This window comes from Rhinopithecus roxellana, chromosome 6, assembly GCF_007565055.1.
Source record: "Rhinopithecus roxellana isolate Shanxi Qingling chromosome 6, ASM756505v1, whole genome shotgun sequence".
Taxonomy (NCBI): Eukaryota; Metazoa; Chordata; class Mammalia; order Primates; family Cercopithecidae; genus Rhinopithecus; species Rhinopithecus roxellana.
In genome coordinates, this window is record NC_044554.1 from 52,173,995 (window position 1) to 52,187,805 (window position 13,811).

At 38.1% G+C, this 13,811-nt stretch overlaps 1 protein-coding gene and 1 non-coding gene across 5 annotated transcripts in view; one reads left to right on the forward strand and one right to left on the reverse strand.

Annotated features, from left to right (window-relative positions):
• Window positions 1-13,811, forward strand: part of BRAF (B-Raf proto-oncogene, serine/threonine kinase) — a 211,387-nt gene that overhangs the window by 39,220 nt on the left and 158,356 nt on the right. The window lies entirely within an intron of this gene.
• Window positions 12,344-12,450, reverse strand: LOC115898549. The gene has a single exon (XR_004058259.1). It is a non-coding gene; the product is annotated as a U6 spliceosomal RNA (small nuclear RNA).

A 13,811-nucleotide genomic window follows, 5' to 3' on the forward strand; every position in this document is an offset into this window, starting at 1 on the left:
CCTCCCAACGTGTTGGGATTATAGGCATGAACCCCCACTCCCAGCTCTGTTTTTTTTTTCCTTATGGTTTGTAGTTTTCTACATAACGTTTTCATCCTTTTGGATGTGGAGGATTGGTTTTATTTGTAGAATCTTTTAGTGCTATTGTGAATGAGATGTTTAGAAACATACATTTTTTTTTGCTGGATATTCATATACAGAAGAATGAAATTAGAACCCCACCTCTCACCCTATACAAAAATCAACTCAAAAATGGATCAAAGACCTACCTGTAAGACCCAGAAGTACAAGATGAAACCACAGTGTGGTATCATCTGGCCCCAGTTAGGATGGCTGCTATAAAACTGTTAGAGGAAAACTTGGGGGAATGCACATCAAAACCACAATGAGGTATCTTCTCACCCCAGTTAGAATGGCTGTTATAAAAAAGACAAAAAATTAAAAATGCTGGTGAAGATACAGAGGAAAGAGAACTCTTGCACGCTCTTTTTCTGGGAATGTAAACTAGTACAGCCACTATGGAGAACAGTATGGAGGTTCCTCAGAAAGCTACAAATATTAGAGTTAGTTACCTGTGATCTAGCAATCCCACTACTTGCCATTTACCCAAACAAAAGGAAGTCAGTACATTGAAGAGACATCTGCATCCCCATGTCTATTGCAGCGCGCTATTATTCACAGTAGCCAAGATATGGAATCAGCTTAGGTGTTCAGCAACAGAAGAGTGGGTAAAGAAAATGTGGTTATTTATCCAATGGAATGCTATTCGGCCATAAAAAGGAAAAATCCTGTCATTTGCAGCAGCATGATTGGAACTGGAGGACATCATGTTAAGTGAAATAAGCCAGCAAAAGAAACTTAAATCTTGCATGTTCTCACTCTTACGTGGAAGCTAAAAAGAGTTGATTTCATAGAAGTGAAAAGTAGAACAGAGGATACTCGGGCTGGGAGTAGTAGGGGTAGAGTGGAAGCTCTGGGAAGATTTATTAATTGATACAAAATTACAACTAGATAGGAGGAATAAGTTCTAGTGTTCTGTAGTAGGATAGGATAACTATAGTAATACATAGTTTCATATAGCTGGGAGGAGGATATTGAATGTTCCCAACACAAAGAAATGACAAATGTTTGAGATGATGGATATGTTAGTTACTGTGTATTACACATCAGTATGTGTACTTTGTAAATATGTACACTTATCAATTAAAATTTAAATTTTCTTATTGGTGGTGGTATATGGGAAATCTGTTGACTCTTTAGTACATGGATGTTGTATCTGATTGTTAACAGAACATTTATTACTTCTTAAGTTTATCAATGGATTGTCCTGGATTGTTAAGTAACACTCATAAGTACAAATAATGATTGTTTTATCTTTTTATTTTCCTATCTTCATTTGTCTTCCCCCCACCCCTTATTGTAAAGCACTGGCTAGGGCCTCCCATGTAAGATTTGATAATTGTAATGATAACAGGCATCTTTATTTCTCCTGTCCCTGTGTTTATAAGTGAGCTTAGTCTATAGCTCTCTGAGCTGTTCCATAGTTTTGGTATCAAGAGCTGCTTCGTTTTCTAGAGTTTTCTGTGATTTTGGCCAGTTTTTATATCAGACCAAAGAAAGTGTTTCTTGAAAGTAAGTTCATTAGGCTTTAAGTAACCTCTGGGCCCATCCTTTTACGTGAGTTTTAGATGTAGATGTTATATACAGCATTTGTTCAGGGCTTTGGTTTGTGAGCCAAATTTCTTTTTAAATTTTTTTAAATAGATGAGCTTATCTCATTTATATTTTGTTGATAAGGCAGTTCTTCCACATTATTAATTATATTTTTCTTTGGGGGCTTTGTCTTTTATGGATATGTGTGTGTTTCCCATCTGATAGTTTTTGATGGTTCATAAATCTTATTCTCTTACTACCTTTATACATTTAATATCCATTTCTTGATTTGTGAAAATAATCAGGACTATTTTAACTCCTTGCTAATAAAGATAAGAAAACCAGTGCACTTATACCTCCCTTTCCCCAGCTACCATTAACAAAAATTTTTTTCCATCCCTTCATGTGGGATATAAACCTTGTCAATGAAACAAATGCATTATTTTTTACTTTATCCTTAAGTCTCAGAGTTACATGTTTCAATGGGATTAATATTCACCTGTAATTCTTTAAAACCATGACTTCTTGATTTCTGATTCTGCTGTTTTATTGATGTTTTCATCAGCTCGATTTTCCTATCAAGTAGTTCTGTTTTTTCTGAAGAATGGCTTCCTTTTTTGTTCTTCAGCCATTTCTTTCTGTTTCCACTGTGGCCTTCATTTCTGAAGTGGTCTTTTTATTACCTTCCATTTCTTTCTTGAACCCTGCTAGCTGACTTTTCATTTCCTCTTTTATTTTTGAGACAGGGTCTGGGTCTGTCACCCAGGCTGGAGTTCAGTGTTGTGATCTTGGCTCACTGCAACCTCTGCCTCCTGGGCTTAAGCCATCCTCCCATCTCGGCCTCTCGCTTAGCTGGGACTACAGGCATGTGCTGCCACACCTGGCTAATTTTTTGTATTTTTTTGTAGAGGCATGGTTTCCTCATGTTGGCCAGACTGGTCTCAAATTCACCTTGGCCTCCCAAAGTGCTGGGATTACAGGAGTGAGCCACTGCCTCCTGCCTCATCTCCCATTTCATCTGTTCTTCAATTTAGTTTTTTCAGTCATTTTTTTCCTCCCTAAAATGCATTTGTTAGTGATAGATGGGGATATATCAGACAGTTCTTTTGTTTCCTTGACTGACTTTTGGTGTTTATCTGTCTTTGCCTATTATGTTTTTTCTGTCATCCCCTGCTCCGTTTTATTGGTGGTGTGGAGGGGTGGGGTTGTTAACATTTCTCCTCATAGGCCCTTTGCTGGGTTGTTTCTTTTTGTTACTCATCCTTGTTGTCTTTGAGCAGAGTACTTCTATTTGAGGTTGCCCTTTGCTTAAGAATGTTATGGGGGTCGGGCACGGTGGCTCACACCTGTAATCCCAACACTTTGGGAGGCTGAGGCGGGCGGATCACAAGGTCAGGAGATCGTGACCATCCTGGCTAACATGGTGAAACCCTGTATCTACTAAAAATACAAAAAATTAGCCGGGCGTGGTGGTGGGCGCCTGTAGTCCCAGCTACTCTGGAGGCTGAGGCAGGAGAATGGCATGAACCCTGGAGGCGGAGCTTGCGGTGAGCCGAGATCGCGCCACTGCCCTCCAGCCTGGGTGACAGAGCAAGACTCCGTCTCAAAAAAAAAAAAAAAAAGTTATGGGGAACAGCAGGGAGAATAAGCCTAAGCAGGCATATGACCTTTTTCTCAGACATGTTGTCTCAGAAAGCTCATTCACCAAATCTGTTGTGTTCTGTACCCTGGGAATCCTCCATTTTTAATGTCTTTTTTCCCCTTCCTGCCGTTTTGGGCCAAGCCCATCCGTTCAGTCAGGATGAAGACTCCATCCAGGCAGGAGATGGGTGAGGCTTATAGTGAAGTTGGACATCAAATAAATTCCTGTTTGATGATTTGATTTTTAACTTATTCTGCTCAGCTGCCTTTAGCTTTTAACCTTTTATATCTTATGTTCAATAGTTATTCTCAAAAAGGAACTGGTTCCCAACATAAATTTAAAATTAAAAATTATCAGTTCTGTCCTCTAGCAAAGTGTAACTGCTTTTATTTTATGTGACGTGATCTCATGTATTGTTTTGTTCCCTTGATCATTTGGGGGTGGGGAAGTAAAGACAGGGAGGTCTGTGTTTCACTTTAAAAACAAAATCTAAACCAGGTAAGAACTCGTAAAATGTCATATTTCAGGTCCTCTGTGATCTTGCCCTTTCCTACCTCTCTGCCCCTACCCACTTCTATCAACCATCCTTGCTGTGTACTAAATGCTCTAGCACAGTATTTCCTAAAGTTTATATTGTGGATACTGAATATTCAAAGTGTTCTCCCAAAGATGGTTTCCATAGTTTGCAATTTTGGGAAATTTTAAATGTTCCTCCTTGTCTAACCTGTTGAGTTTCTAAGCTCAAATGAGGGGGGATACTGTGTTATCTAAATCTTATTTGATTTCTGTATTTCACATGTTAAAGGATTCATCTAAAAAGTATCTGAGTTGATTTGGCAAGCAGGTGATACCCTGTACTATATTATATAGGTCCCCTTTTGGGATTTCATAATTGGATATTAGCATAGTAATAGTTGAGAAGAACTGTAGTAAAGAAACTTACCTTCGTTTGTTTGTTTGTTTGTTTGTTTATTTCACACAGAGTCTTGCTCTGTCATCTAGGCTGGAGTGCAGTGGAACGATCTCGGCTCACTGCAACCTCCACCTCCTGGGCTCGGGCAATTCTCTTGCCTCAGCCTTCCAAGTAGTTGAGATTACAGGTGCGTGCCATCACACCCGACTAATTGTTTTAAAATATTTTTAGTAGAGATGGGGTTTCACCATGTTGGACAGGCTGATCTTGAACTCCTGACCTCAAATGATCCACCTGCCTTGGCCTCCGAAAGTGCTGGGATTACAGCATGAGCCGCTGCACCTGGCCTTAACTTTGTCTAAATTAGAATTGTATAAACTTCCTTGACTATGGAACATTGCTTGTGTGTAGTATATGCTAATATTCTTTGAAACATTTTAGGGAAATGCTGTTTAATACCAATCAAACCCTTGCATTTTTCAGGATTTTTCCTGTTGTTTTCTGGCCCTTTGTCCTAGAATGCTCTCTTCCTTCATCTTCTCCCCACCACCCAATTTTTTTTCTATTGGTTTCTGAGGTGATAGATAACTTGCCCTGCCGAGAGGCATTTGGAAATATTTTGATTGTCATGACTGGAGGATGCTATTTAGGATTTAATGCCCACAGGTCAAGGAACACAATGCACTAAAAGTCCTACACAGCAAAGAATTGCCCCACCCTAAATGCCACTTTTACAGTGGCCCTCCATATCTGCAAGTTCTGCATCCTAGAATTCACACAACTGTGGATCAAAAGTACTAGGAAAACAGTAAAAAGTAATACAAATACAAGATAATACAGTATAACAACTATTTATATAACATTTACATTGTATTAGTCATTATAAGTAATCTAGAGATGATTAAAGTATATGGAGAGTAAGTTATATACAAATCCCTCCCATTTTATATAAGAGACTTCAGTATCCAAGGATCATTGTATTGTAGGGTAGAGTCCTGGAACCAATCCCTTGTGGATATGGAAGGATGACTGTATACTCCTTTGGAGAAAACTGAAAGATTTCATCAACTTTTACTCATCCTTCAGAATTTAGTCCTGGTTATCTTTTCCAGAAGCTTTCTCTAAGTACTTTTGTTTTCCCCTCTACCCCACACCCTCTCATTTTCTATGCGTGGTACTCTCATAGTATTTTAGGCACATCTTGATTATTTGAAGTAACCACTTTGTAGTGTAGGAGTCTATAACTGTATACCTCCACTGTACTGCGAGTTCAAATCTTTCAGGGCAAAGACATTTTGTATCCTTGGTACATGATATATAATTAGTCTTTTAAAAAATGCATGTTACATGAATACATTAATAAATTAAGTTGTACTTTTAAATCAGAATTGTGGTATGACTCTTAAAAAACTGTTGCTTAGATTGCATTAATAATCTTGTGCAATTGTGGGAAATTATCTCATTTTATTCCCATAATAGAAAATTAAAATATGCTTCCTTTTGTTCAGGTATGGGTGACAGATGTTAAAGTAGTGTTTTATTTGGGTTTTGACCTTGCCTGTGCATCAGAAGTACCTGGAGAACTTCAGAAGGTACAGATGGCTGGGGCCTTTCCTCAGAGGTTCTGGTTTTTGAGGTTGAGGCCTTGGCATCTGGATTTTTAAAAGCTTCCAAGGTGATTTTTAATCTGAAGTCAAGATTGAAATGTCATTTAGTGAGACACTGATACGTAGCATTTTGGGAAGTCAGTAAACTTAAGAGTGAGAAGTTACTAAGTCATTGAAGAACAGTGAAAGAAGTAGGGATTTTTAGCTTAGAAAAAAAAATGGAGTATGTGAGTTCTCTGAGGGCTATAGGAATGTGTCAGTCTTGCTCACCACTGTATCCTCAACTCTCAGTATGAACCTGAGCACATAGTAGAGATTTGGTAAATATTTATTGGCTGACAGAAGAATATCTATCATTAGGTGTTTAAAAGATAGTCATTGTAGAACTACAGAGATTATCCCCAAAAAAGTTTTATAGTAATAATGTGCCACTTAATTTTATGATTAAAAATAATGAACTGGATATTTAATTCATTTATTATTTCAGTTTATTATTTACTTTGTGCCAGGCACTGAGGATTCCATTTGATTCCCTGGTCAAATCTATGAAGTTTATGTCATTCAGATAATAGGGATATGTCAAGAAACTGACACTTGGGGGTTAAGTAATTTGCCTAAGGTTACATAGCTAAGTGACAAGAGCTGGAATTCTTATTTTAAAGTCTGTACTCTTAACTACTATGCCTGACCATAAATCTTCACCACAACCTTAAGAGTTAGATACTGTAATTCCCATTTTGTAGTGGAAATAGGTTTAGAAAGGTTATGCAGCTTGCCTAAGGGCACATTGCTTGAGTGGAAGATTTGGGACTTGGACTCAGACATTGTGACTCTAGAGTCCATGCTATTAACTACCATGCTATTAGAGCCCCCTGCTTCCTATCGTATAACGTCCAACCATGTATTTTCATGAGATTATTAACCACAGTTGACAGCTCATGTTGCTCTCCTTATACCTTTTGGCATCCTCACTGACTTTTGACTGATGGTTTGAATTTGGATTATTGTCTTGAATCTCCTTAGTACCCTGGGCTGTGGTAGTCCTAGAAAATAAAACATTTCTTTACTAGGTTCTTTTTCTTCTTCATTTCTTTTTTCTTTTAGTTAGGATTTTAAATTAGAATTTTCATAAACTCGCTTGCATTAATACACTGATATCTATTAGCTTCAGTTATTTGAGACAGTAGTCTCCAGACTTAAAAATTTTGTGCTGTATCATTAAAAAAAAAATTGACCACATTACCCCTAGTACATATCTGTTTTATTTACGCTATATGTGTACCACTGAAGAAAATGGTAATACTTTATGAAATATGAACTTGTTAAATGAATTTTTTTAAAGCTAAGCTAAAAATGATACAAGTTTAAAATTATGAAGGGTGTTTTGGTCTTTAGCTAATGTTTCCAGTTATAATATACCATTAGGCCAAGCTTCGTTATAATACTGTATACAAATTCATATTTTAAGTAACCTGAATAATTTTTTAAAAATAGCCAGTTTCTTATCAGAGATTAAGTAACCTGGATAATTTTTTAAAAGCCAGTTTCTTGTCAGAGATTATTAGATTAGGGTTTCTCAACATTGGTGCTGTTGATGTTTTGCAATGGATATGATTCTTGATTGTGGGGTTTTGATCTGCAGTTGGGTGAATCCTAGGATGCAGAACTTGCAGGTAGGGAGGGCCACTGTAAAAGTGGCATTTTGGGTGGGGCAATAATACTATGCATTGTAGGATGTTTAGCAGCTTCCTTGGCCTCTGCTCACAAGATGCCAGTAGTACCCCCCAGTAGAAACATCAAAAATGCCATGAGACATTTCCAAATGTCTTGAGGGGCAAAATTGCTTCTGGTTAAGAACCACTAGATTAGATCATTGTTTTTGTTTTTGTTTTGTTTTCTTTTTTTTTTTTTAAAGACAGTTTCGCTCTTGTTGCCCAGGCTAGAGTGCAGTGGCGCAGTCTTGGCTCTCTGCAACCTCCACCTCCCGGGTTCAAGCGATTCTCCTGCCATAGCCCCCTGAGTAGCTGGAATTACAGGTGCCCGCCACCACACCCTGCTAATTTTGTACTTCTTGTAGAGACAGGGTTTTTCCATGTTGGTCAGACTGGTCTCAAACTCCCGACCTCAGGTGATGTGCCCGCCTCAGCCTCCCAGAGTGCTGGGATTACAGGTGTGAGCCACCGTGCCTGCTAGATCATTGTTTTTATCCTGTATTATGGATGACAAACAGCTTGTACTAGAGTAGGGTAAGTGTTAACTTTGATTTTTTTTCCCTCTAGCAGCAATAATGTTTTCTTCAGTATGAAGTTTAACGTCTGTTTGTAGGAATTCTTTTTAAGTCACTTATTATTATATAAGGTTTAGTTTAAACTTGGTAACATAATCCATACATTTACTTAAATCAATATATGGGAGTCATAGTATGTCACAATGAGATAAATGCAAGAGGAGAGCCCCTGTCAAGTGTTCTGCCGTATGGAATGCCCAGTCTTCAGCAGACCTCTTGACTACATGTGTCACATCCCTGATACTAACCCTAAGTTAGGGTGCCTATGTAAATATTAAATGCCGAGGCCAGGCATAGTGGCTCATGCCTGTCATCCCAGCACTTTGGGAGGCCGAGGTGGATGGATCACAAGGTCAGGAGATTGAGACCATCCTGGCTAAACACAGTGAAACCCTGTCTCTACTAAAAATATAAAAAATTAGCCAGGCGTGGTGGCATGCGCTTGTAGTCCCAGCTACTTGGGTGGCTCAGGCAAGAGAATCGCTTGAACCCAGGAGGTTGCAGTGAGCTGAGATCATGCCACTGCACTCTAGCCTGGGTGACACAACGAGATTCTGTCTCAAAAAAAATGAAACGAACATGGTGGCATGTATCTGTAGTCCCAGCTACTTGGGAGGCAAAGGTGGGAGGATTGCTTGAGCCCAAAAGTTTGAGCCTGTAATGAGCTATGATCACACCACTGCACTCCAGCCTGGGTACAGAGTGAAACACTACATCTCAAAAAATAAATATTAAATGCTGACTTTTTCTAATTTTCTAGATGAACACGTTAACTAAATAATGTAGCCTACCTATATCCCCAACAAAGAGTTTTCCTATGGGCCCTCAGGTGTATGTGCATACCTATTTTGTAAATGACTTGTTTGGCCATCACATTGTAACTTACTGTTCAATTTATGTCACTGCAGCCATATTACTGAAAAGAGAAAAGGAATTTTAGCTCTCTGAACTGACCTCCACCTAACCAAGTCATCAGGTTAACTGATGTTCTCCATTTCAAAAAATATTTGTGGTCAGATTAGGTGTGAATCATATTTAAAGGAAGACTGTTGGTCCTATATCGAAGATTAGAGAGTGAATGTTCATTTTACAGTTTTAAGTTAAAATGTTTAAGGTCAGTGTTTACCATTGCTCATGATTCCCTGATTTAACTGACCTTTTCAGTTAACTAGCCACTAGGCATAATTACATTGACTGTAGGGGCTTCTTTTGTGCCACACCAGTGTTGGAATTGTATTGATTTACTTGTGGAGTTGGAACTACAGATTCTCTCAGCAGCCTACTTGCTTATCTGGTTGTCTCAACTTGTAGCTGAATTATTATACAAAGTTTTCAAACTTTCTGTTTTGAAATGGTCATTTACTCAAAACCAGTGGCTTCCTCCTTGCTACCTTACAGGGTTGTTGTGAGAGTATTCCTCAGCAGTAGTTCAGACTCTCATTACTTCTTGCCTATAATTGTAGCATGCTTTTAATGGGATTCCCTGCCTCCAGTACCTCTCTGGCTTGTTGGTTAACATAAACATTATTGCCAGATTAAACATCCTGAAATATAATGTCTAATCAGAACAAAAGCCATTTATAACAATAAAAACTACATTAAAAATTACTTATGTCCTGCGCTTAGATGTGGTCTCTGCAATCAGATGTTCATTAAACAAATTATTTTAAAAAATACATAACGTACACACACACACGAATTCTGAATTGTGATATGTGCCAAAAGAAAAAATACGGGGTGATGTGAGAGCTCAATGAGGATCAAATATAGATTGGCAGGAGGGTGATGAGGAAAGACTTCTTTGAGAAAGTTAGATTTAAACTATCTGAAGAAGCCATGCTTAGTTTAGGAAAGTGCTAGGCAAAGAGTGTTCCAGGAAGAAGGAATAGCATGTGTGAAGGCTCTGCTCTGCTTCTGAAATTGTGGGAGCTTATTGAGTATGGCATAGAGTGAATAGTGCCTGATGAGGCCAGAGGTAGGCTGGGATGAGATCTTTTCACATCTTGCACTCTATACTAAGAAGTTGAGGTTTTATTCTGAGTGACTGGGAAGCCATTAAAGGGTTTAGGGAAGGGGAGTGTTGTGAATCAGTTATGTGTTTTACAGATTCTACTCTGACTACAGAATGGATGAGACCAGAATGGGAGTTAGAGCAAAAGAAGTGAGGAAACCAGTTAGAATTCCTTTTTAAGTAGTAGGTCAGAGAGAAAGGATGATAATTTTAACTAGAGTCATGACAGTAAACAAGGTAACACATGAAGTGATTATGTCATAGACTATTACCATTACCCTGTGGAGGAAGTATGAGCAGAATAAGATTTAGAATAAACTTATCCAAGCCCATCTAATAAAGTGTGGTGTGAGGAACTGAAACAGTGGGTGTTTAAGGACATTTGGTCTTTGTCTCTAAAATAAAATCCAAACTCTGTTGAAGATTTTTCAGTCGACTCTTATTATCTTTATCCTCTCCCAAACTCTTACTCACCTATGCTATAACCATACCGAACTATTGCAGTGAGTATCATGAACATGCTCTGTACCCTGATGCCACTGATGATTGTTTACTATGGCTGGAATACTCTTACTCCCCCACACACTTAACAAAACCCTACTCATTGTTTAGGATCCAGATCAAATATGAATGAAGCCTTCCAAATTTGCCTCTAGATTGACACTGCCCATTTATCTTCTTTTAACCATAGTAGTTCTTATTAATATCACATTATAGTATATTATTCAGTAGATTTCTACATAATTGATTATGTGCCAGGTACTCTGTGTAGACATTATGGACATATCCACATATAAAAATAGACACAATTGCCACATTTGTGAAATCTACATTCTAACACAGACCTCGAAGGAAATCTGGATACAAATATGTAACTAAATGTTAATAAGAGGTATGAAGGGATAGTAAAGGGTGCCTGCAGGTTTCTGAAACCCTAATAAGGCCCTTGAGGTCAAAATTATTTTCATAATCCTACTAAGATACTATTTGCCTTTTCATTTTCGTTCTCGTGAGTATATAGTAGTAATAGGATTTATGATATTGCAACAAATTGAATACAGAAGGTGGGAGAATCCAGATATCTTTTGTTAAGGCAGACATTAAAGAAATTGGCAAAAAAAAAAAAAAATTTAAAAACAGCCACTTTGGGGCCGGACGCAGTGGCTCACACCTGTAATCCCAGCACTCTGGGAGTCCGAGGTGGACAGATCACTTGAGGTCAGGAGTTCAAGACCAGCCTGGCCAACATGATGAAACCCTGTCTCTACCAAAAATACGGTAGCCAGGTGTGGTGGCGCCGCCTTAATCCCTCCCTGTAATCGGAAGGCTCAGAGGCAGGAGAATCGCTTAAACTCAGGAAGTGGAGGTTGGAGTGAGCTGAGATTGTGCCATTGCACTCCAGCCTGGGTGACAAGAGCAAGACTGTGTCTCAAAATAAATAAATAAATAAAAATGAATAAGCCACTTTGCCTTCTCATTGTTTTTTGATGTTTTGGAAAATGTGGTTATTTTTTTCATTAAAAAATAGATCACTTTTGTTAATTCGTTTTCTTGTCATTTTAAAGTGAATTTTAAACATTTCTTGGTTATAATTTTTAATGTGGTAAATACTGATAGCAATAAACTACATAGATAAACGCTTTCTAGAATCCTCCATAATTTTTAGGAATATAAAAGGGCCAAGTGTGGTGGCTAACACCTATAATCCCAACACTTTGGGAGGCCAATGCAGGAAGATCCAACATAGCAAGACCCTATCTCTACAAAAGACTTAAAAATTAGCCAGGCATGATGGTGTGTGCCTGTAGTCCTGGTTACTTGGGAGGCTGAGGTGAGAGAACCACTTGAGCCCGGCCCAGAGTTTGAGATTATGGGGAGCTATGGTCATGCACTGCATTCCTGCCTGGGCTACAGAGTGAGACCCTATCTCAAAAAAAAAAAAAAAAATTATGTTTATATACACACACACACACACACACACACACACACACACACACACACAGATTGTGAAACCAAAATGAGAATCCCTGTAATGGGGATCTTATTTAAATTGGGGGCTTCTAGAAAAGTGAAAGATATCTTATGTCTCTGTGAAACACTTATGTTCTAAAAATTAGGAGTGTGGTTTTCTCCATATTTCCAAAAACTGCAATTCTTTTTATATAATGAGTTTGTTGGTTGTATCTGATTTTTTTAAAAAAAAATTTAATTTAAAAATTTTTTAATTTTTAAAAATGTGGAGTGCTTCATGAATTTACATGTCATCCTTAGGCAAGGGCCATGCTAATCTTCTCTTTATTATTCCAATTTTAGTATATGTGCTGCTGAAGCAAGCACCAAATTTCGTTATCAAAGTCTACTGTAGATGCCCGTTCTTTCTTTAATTTGTGGTTTGGTTGAAACCTTTGTTGGAAATACCGTCTTATTTCTGATTGGTGTAGGAAATAGATCTTGATTCAAATTCCTCTTTGGTATGAAGCTGGGAAGATTACCTATCCTGCTAAACCTTACCATTATTTATCTGTAACATGGAATACATTTTATCTTACTGTGGTGTAATGATTTAATGAACTAATGTATGTGACCTGATTAATAAGTGACCAGAACAGAGACAATCCATAAAATGGTATTTTTTTTTATTTTATATACACAGCACATATATACTGGGGTTAGTTTCAGTTAGTGAGCAGAGAGGTCTGTGGATAAATCAGGATATAACAATCGTCATTCAAGGACGTATTCACCATTCAAACAGTTTATCAGAAGGCAGACAGCCAGAATGATCTGCTGTATGGTTATTCATCTTTAGAAAAAGGAACAGAAAAGTTGGGCTTAGAATATTTTAAATAAGTAGCTCTATGTTACAGTGTAGATGATTTAGGGATGGGATAAAGTTTTATATGTCTGGCACTGCAAAAGTGCCTCACATTTACTAAATGAATAATATTAATTAACTAGAGATTCTTGAAAACACATTTTTAGAAGCCTTGAAAAAGATGTATGCTACACATTAAAGGCCAATCCTGAGAAAGCTTACATGGCTAACTGGAAAAATAAATAAAAGTACCATAGAGGAAAAAGAAAATTGCCCTGTAGGGAGAACATGTGGTGTCATATGGTGTGACTAAATAGGATCCAGTAAGATAAGACAAGGTAGAGCATCTTGGGAGTGATTCCATGTTCCAAGGTTGAAAAATATTAACTATATTAAAGATAGTAAGCCAGTGAAAGAATCCTCAAGATCCCAGTGCAGAATGTTTGCCAAGAGATAAGAAGATCAACTGACTGCTTTGGTATTCATAGCAGAAAGCCATAGGAAAATTATCCTTTTGATACTCTTTTTTTGAAGAAGATAGGTCTTTTTCTTTTTTTTTTTTGAGATGGAGTTTTGCTCTTGTTTCCTAGCTGGAGAGCAGTGGTGCAATCTCGGCTCACTGCAGCCTCCGCCTCCTGGGTTCAAGCAATTCTCCTGCCTCAGCCTCCTGAGTAGCTGGGATTACAGGCATGCACCACCATGCCCGGCTAATTTTGTATTTTTAGTAGAGACAGGGTTTCTCCATGTTGGGCAGGTTGGTCTTGAACTCCTGACCTCAGGTGATCCACCCGCCTCGGACTCCCAAAGTGCTGGGATTACAAGCATGAGTCACTGCACCCGGCCAAAGATAGGTCCTTTTTTAAGACATATACTTAGGGCCAGG